Source organism: Anas acuta, chromosome 13, assembly GCF_963932015.1.
Source record: "Anas acuta chromosome 13, bAnaAcu1.1, whole genome shotgun sequence".
Classification (NCBI taxonomy): domain Eukaryota; kingdom Metazoa; phylum Chordata; class Aves; order Anseriformes; family Anatidae; genus Anas; species Anas acuta.
Genome location: NC_088991.1, coordinates 2,614,329 through 2,620,489, shown reverse-complemented (window position 1 = coordinate 2,620,489; position 6,161 = coordinate 2,614,329).

The following is a 6,161-nucleotide window of genomic DNA, read 5'->3' as shown; positions in this document are numbered from 1 at the left end:
TGTGTTTTATTCACTGAGGAATGATGGTTACTCTATAAAGAACAGGTAACAAGAATGTGCTGTTTTCTTTTCTCTGACCTGTCCTTGCACATTTTTTTTTTTTTAAGAGAAACTTGAAAACTGTTTTGACATTAAGAATCGTTGAGTAGAAGGACTTTTTATAAGAAAATACAAGCTTTCAAATCTTCCATAAACTTGGAAGTCAAAAACACATTGTATTTCTCCACAAAGGGAATGCTGTTTCTGTAGTGCACCTGCAGATTTCCTCATTACAGGCAGAAGCCCGTGCCCTGATTTTCTTTCTGACTACACAAAGATTCCTGTGCTGGCATCAGAATTAATTGTTATCTGCTTTTACACAACAATAGAATTTTTTTACAACAATAGAATTAATTGCTCCAAGTAAATATATTTTTCTAAATGGAGCGGGCTGAAGTTTTACTACCAAGAAGCTAGTTTTCTATGATGAAATAGTCAGATCTTTTGTTTTGTTAAAGGACAGTATTTCATCAGTAAAGCTCGACTTTTTTTTAACACTTTCCTCCATGCCAAAAATCAATTTTATACAATGTTGTGAAGGGGTTTGCTGTTTCTCATGAAAAAGTGATGCTTCCAGGCATTTTATATATGAAGATTTGGGGTTTATTAGGGTATTTCTTGCTCTTTATGTAGAAATATTTCTGTATCCTCTTTCTGAACAACCCTAAATATATCCCTGGGCGGAATCTGAGAGGAATTTAAAATAGGACCCCAGAAAAGGCCCTTTCACCCATCAAAAATTGCCCCCAAAGGAAGCCTTTGGGTACAACTGAACTCCCCAGGTGAGCCTTTACGCAGCCCCACATGCAGCTGGACTCTCTGTGTTCGCTCTTTCTGAACAACCCTAACTAAACATATTAGTCACGTTTCAAGTCATCTGTTTCAATTCAGACAATTTCAAGTGTGAAAAGTGAAAACATAGCTTATCCATGAGCTCCTTCAGAACTCCTTAGTGAAATGCTGCCTTAGCCTTTTGACTTGTTACTTCTGTTTCTGTGTCAAAACTTGTTCTGTATCATTTCAGTTGGAGATGGATTCTTTGACATCTGTGCCAAGAAAAACCTTTCTTCCGTAGGAGCCCTTCAATGTACACAGAGCTGATAAAGATCAACTTCATGGGACAGATGGCACCCACGCTGCTCGTGGCCGGACACCTGTGTTCAGGGATCGCTGTCCCCGAGCTGCCCGAGCTCGGACCTGGACACTGGAGTGGCTTGCACACACGTCGCCCAGGACCGGAGCCCAGGGATTCAGTACGGCCGGGCGCCACTTCGCACGGGACAAACCAACCCGGTCTACGGCAAGGCCAGTCCCTGAGTTGGTGGACGACAGGCTCCTGCTTCACAGCATGGCCGACACCCACAGCGCCTGAGGACGGACCCCCAGAACACGGGACAGACAGCCCCCGCGCAGCCCATGGCCAAACTCCCGCATACGGGACCACCCTCCAGGAGCCGGTCGAGGTCTGCCCCGGATCCCGGTGCGGGTAGAACACAATTCGCCCAAGACGGAGCCCAGGGCTTGGGGACGGAAGGCCGCCACTCCACACGGGACAATACCCCCCAGTCTCCAGGACAGCCAGTCCTCGAGCCGCCGGCCGAGAGCCACCCGCTTCACGGCAAGGCAGACATCCACGTTGCTCATGGCCAGACACCCGTTTTCAGGGATCGCTGTCCCTGAGCCGCTCGAGGTCAGCCCTGTACCCCGGTGCGGCTAGCACACACGTCGCCCAAGACCGCAGTCTATCGCCTCAGGACAGCCGGGCGCTGCTCCACACAAGACAGTAAACAGGGATCTGGACGGCCAGTCCCCGAGCCTGCGGAAAACAGCTTCCCGCTTCACGGCACGGCCGACACCAACGGCGCCCGAGGACGGACCCCTGGAACACAGGACAGACGGCCCCCTGTGCAACACGTGGCCGAACTCCCGCACCCTCGACCAACGTCCCCAAGCCGCTCTAGGTTGGCCCCGGTGTCCGGTGCACCTAGCACACACGTCGCCCAGGACCGGAGCCCAGGGGTTCGGGACGACCGGGCACCACTCCACACGGGACAGAGAACCCCGGTCACCAACACGGCCTGTCCCCAAGCCGGCGGACGACAGCCTCCCGCTTCATGGCACGGCCGGCACCCACGCTGCTCGTGGCCGTCCCCGAGCCGCCCGAGGTCGGCCCCATTCCCCAGTGCGGCTAGCACACACTTCACCCAGGATTGGAGCCCAGGGGTTCGGGACAGCTGGCCACCGCTCCACACGGGACTGAACTCCCCGGTCTCCAGGAGAGCCAGTCCCCGAGCCGGCGGGAGACAGCCACCCACTTCAAGGCAAGGCCGGCACCCACGCTCCTCGTGGCCGGACACCTGCGTCCTGGGATCGCCGTCCCCGAGCCGCCTGAGATGGGTCTCGGACCCTGTGCAGCAAGTACACACACCGTCTAGGACGGGAGCCCAGGGGTTTGGAACAGCTGGCCGACGCTCCACAAGAGACAGAACCCCCTGGTGTCCTGGACAGCCAGTCCAGGAGCCGGAAGACTTCAGCCACCAGCTTCAAGGCACGGCCGGAACCCACGGCGCCTGAGGATGCACCCCCAGAACACAGGTCAGCCCATAGTCGAAGTCGGTCCCACACATGGGACCACTGTCCACGAGCCGCTCGAGGTCGGCCCCGTTCCCCGGTGAGCCTAGCACACACTTCGCCCAGGGCCGGAGCCCAGCAGTTTGGGACGGCTGGGCGCCGCTCCACACGGGACAGAGAACCCCGGTCACCGGCAAAGCCCGTTCCCGAGCCGGCGGGAGACAGCCTCCCACTTCAAGGCAAGGCAGGCACCCATGCTGCTCGTGGCCAGACACCCATGTCCTGTGATTGCTGTCCCCGAGCTGATCAAGATGGGACCTGGACCCCGGTGCAGCTAGCACACACATTGCCCAAGACCACAGTCCAGCGCCTCGGGACGGCCGGGCACTGCTCCGCATGAGACAGTAAACAGGGCTCCGGACGGCCACTCCCCGAGCCAGCGAACGACAGCCTCCCGCTTCACGGGACAGACGGCACCCACGCTGCTTGGGGCTGAACACCCGTGTTCAGGGATCGCCGTCCCCGAGCCGCCTGAGTGCGGCTGGCACACACTTCACCCAGAAACGGAGCCCAGGGCTTCGGTACGGCCGGGCGCCGCTCAGCATGGGACAGACCAACCTGGTCTAGGGCAAGGCCAGTCCCCAAGCTGGTGGACAACAGCCTCCTGCTTCACGGCACAGCCAACACCCACGGCGCCCGAGGACAGACCCCTGGAACACAGGACAGACGGCCCCCTGTGCAACACGTGGCCGAACTCCCGCACCCGGGACCAACGTGCCCAAGCCACTCTAGGTCGGCCCCGGTGTCTGGTGCAGCTAGCACACACTACACCCAGAACCGGAGCCCAGAGGTTCAGTACGGCCGGGCGCTGATTCGCACAGGACAGACCAACACGGTCTAAGGCAAGGCCAGACCCCGAGCTGGTGGACGACAGCCTCCCGCTTCACGGCACGGCCGACACCCACATGCCCGAGGACGGAGCCCCGGAACACGGGACAGACGGCCCCCACGCAGCCCGTGGCCGAACTCCTGTACACGGGACCATCCTCCAGGAGCCGGTCGAAGTCTGCCCTCGACCCCGGTGCGGGTAGAACACAATTCGCCCAAGACGGAGCCCAGGGCTTGGGGACGGAAGGCCGCCGCTCCACACGGGACAATACCCCCCAGTCTCCAGGACAGCCAGTCCCCGAGCCGCCGGCCGAGATCCCCCCGCTTCATGGCAAGGCTGGCACCCACGCTGCTCGTGGCCGGACACCCGTGGTCAGGGATTGCCCTCCCCGAGCCGCCCAGACACTGACACTGGTACAGCTAAGACACATTGCTCAGGATCGGAGTAGGGACTCGGAATGCCTGCCCCAACGCCAGCGGTGGCCGGACAACAGTGTCCTGGGATTGCCGTCCCCCAGCCACCCAAGATGGGGCCCGGACCCCCGGAACACAGGACAGATGGCCCCCACACAGCCCCCACGCAGCCCTTGGTCCAACTCCCACACCCGGGACCAACGTCCTAAAGCCACTCTAGGTCGGCCCCGGTGTCCGGTGCGGATAGCATACACGTCGCCCAGGACTGGAGCCCAGGGGTTCGGTATGGCCGGGCACCGCTCCGCACGGGACAGAGAACCCCGATCACTGGCACGGCCAGTTCCTGAGCCAGCGGACGATAGCCCCCCGCTTTAAGGCAAGGCCGGCACACACGCTGCTCGTGGCCGGACACCCGTGTCCTGGGATCGCCGTCCCCGAACTGATCAAGATGGGACCCAGACCCCGGTGTGGCTAGCACACACATCGCCCAGGACCGGAGCCCAGGTGTTCAGAACGGCCGGCCGCCACTCCACATGGGACAGAACCCCCCGGTCTCCCGGACGGCCAGTCCAGGAGCCGGAGGACAACAGCCACCAGCTTCAAAGCACAGCCGGAACCCACGCTGCTTATGGCTGGACACCCGTGTTCAGGGATCACCGTCCCCGAGCCGCCTGAGGTTGGACCCAGACCCCGGTGCGGCTAGCACACACGTCGCCCAAGACCGCAGTCAAGCGACTCGGGACGGTTGGGCACTTCTCTTCACGAGACAGTAAACAGGGCTCCGGACGGCCACTCCCCGAGCCAGCGGACGACAGCCTCCCGTTTCATGGGACACACGGCACCCATGCTGCTCGTGGCTGGACACCCGTGTCCTGGGATCGCTGTCCCCAGTCCGCCCGAGGTCGGACCCGGACACCGGTACGGCTAACACACGTCGCTCAGGATCAGAGTAGGGACTCAGAACGCCTGCCCCAACACCAGCGGTGGCTGGACAACAGTGTCCTGGGATTGCTGTCCCCCAGCCGCCCAAGATGGGGCCCGGACCCTGGTGCGGATAGCACACATTTCACCCAGAACCGGAGCCCAGGGATTCGGTACGGCCGGGTGCCGCTCAGCACGGGACAGACCAACCTGGTCTACGACAAGGCCAGTCCCCGAGTTGGCGGATGACAGCCTCCCACTTCACGGCACGGCCGACACCCACATGCCCGAGGACGGACCCCCGGAACACGGGACAGACAGCCCTCGCGCAGCCTGTGGCCGAACTCCTGCACATGGGACCAACGTCCAGGAGCTGCTCGAGGTTGGCCCCGGACCCTGGTGTGGGTAGAACACACTTTGCCCAGGACGGAGCCCAGGGATTCGGGACAGAATGCCACCGCTCCACAAGGGACAGAACCTCCCATTCTCCAGGAGTATTAGTAGTAGTATTATTACTGTCATTATTATTTTTCTGTCTTAATACATTCTATGTATTAATGTCTAATTCTGTCTTTTCTGTCTTTATCTCAACTCACAGGCTTCACTTTCCCATTTCTCTCTCCCATCCCAGAGAGGGAGTTTGGAGGGTGAGCAAATTGCTGTGTGGTGTTTAGCTGCCAACAGGGTTAAACCACACCACCAAGCCTGCCCGAAAGGCAAAACAGACTAACAGAATCCACCCACCAACTTAGGGACCACACTGCCATCCACTCACCCTCATTCAACTTTCCAGCTTAGTCCATGCCTATGACCGAGGCTACAAGAAACAGAGGTCATGTCTGTGATGGACATGCAAACAGTATAGCTCCCTGCAGAGGACTCAAACACACAGAGACAGAAAAGAAAAAACACCCTCAGGTCCACGAATGCCAAAAGGCCATGACTGCACAACAGTCCCAACAGGGGTAATCACAGACTTATCTTTTATAGACGACAAAAGTGACTCTGCTCACTCTCTTCATAACACTGCACTTATGTGGTCAAGCCCCTTGCGATGCGTACTGAAGCTCTTCATGAATCCTCTGGCCAGTTATGCAAATAGCTTGATATATCTAGGGATTAAAATGTAACCGAAAAAAAGGAACCGTACCCCACGATTTCCCAAACACAAGTTAGCTGGCAATGCCCCCTAAATATCCCTCTATAATGTGAACTCCAAGCACTTAAAATATAGAAGGCTGCAAGGTCTAAAGACTCTACAGCCAGAGCCAGAATGAGCTAGCAGCCACTCAGATTTTAGCCCAAAGCAACTATTTTTAGAGACAGGC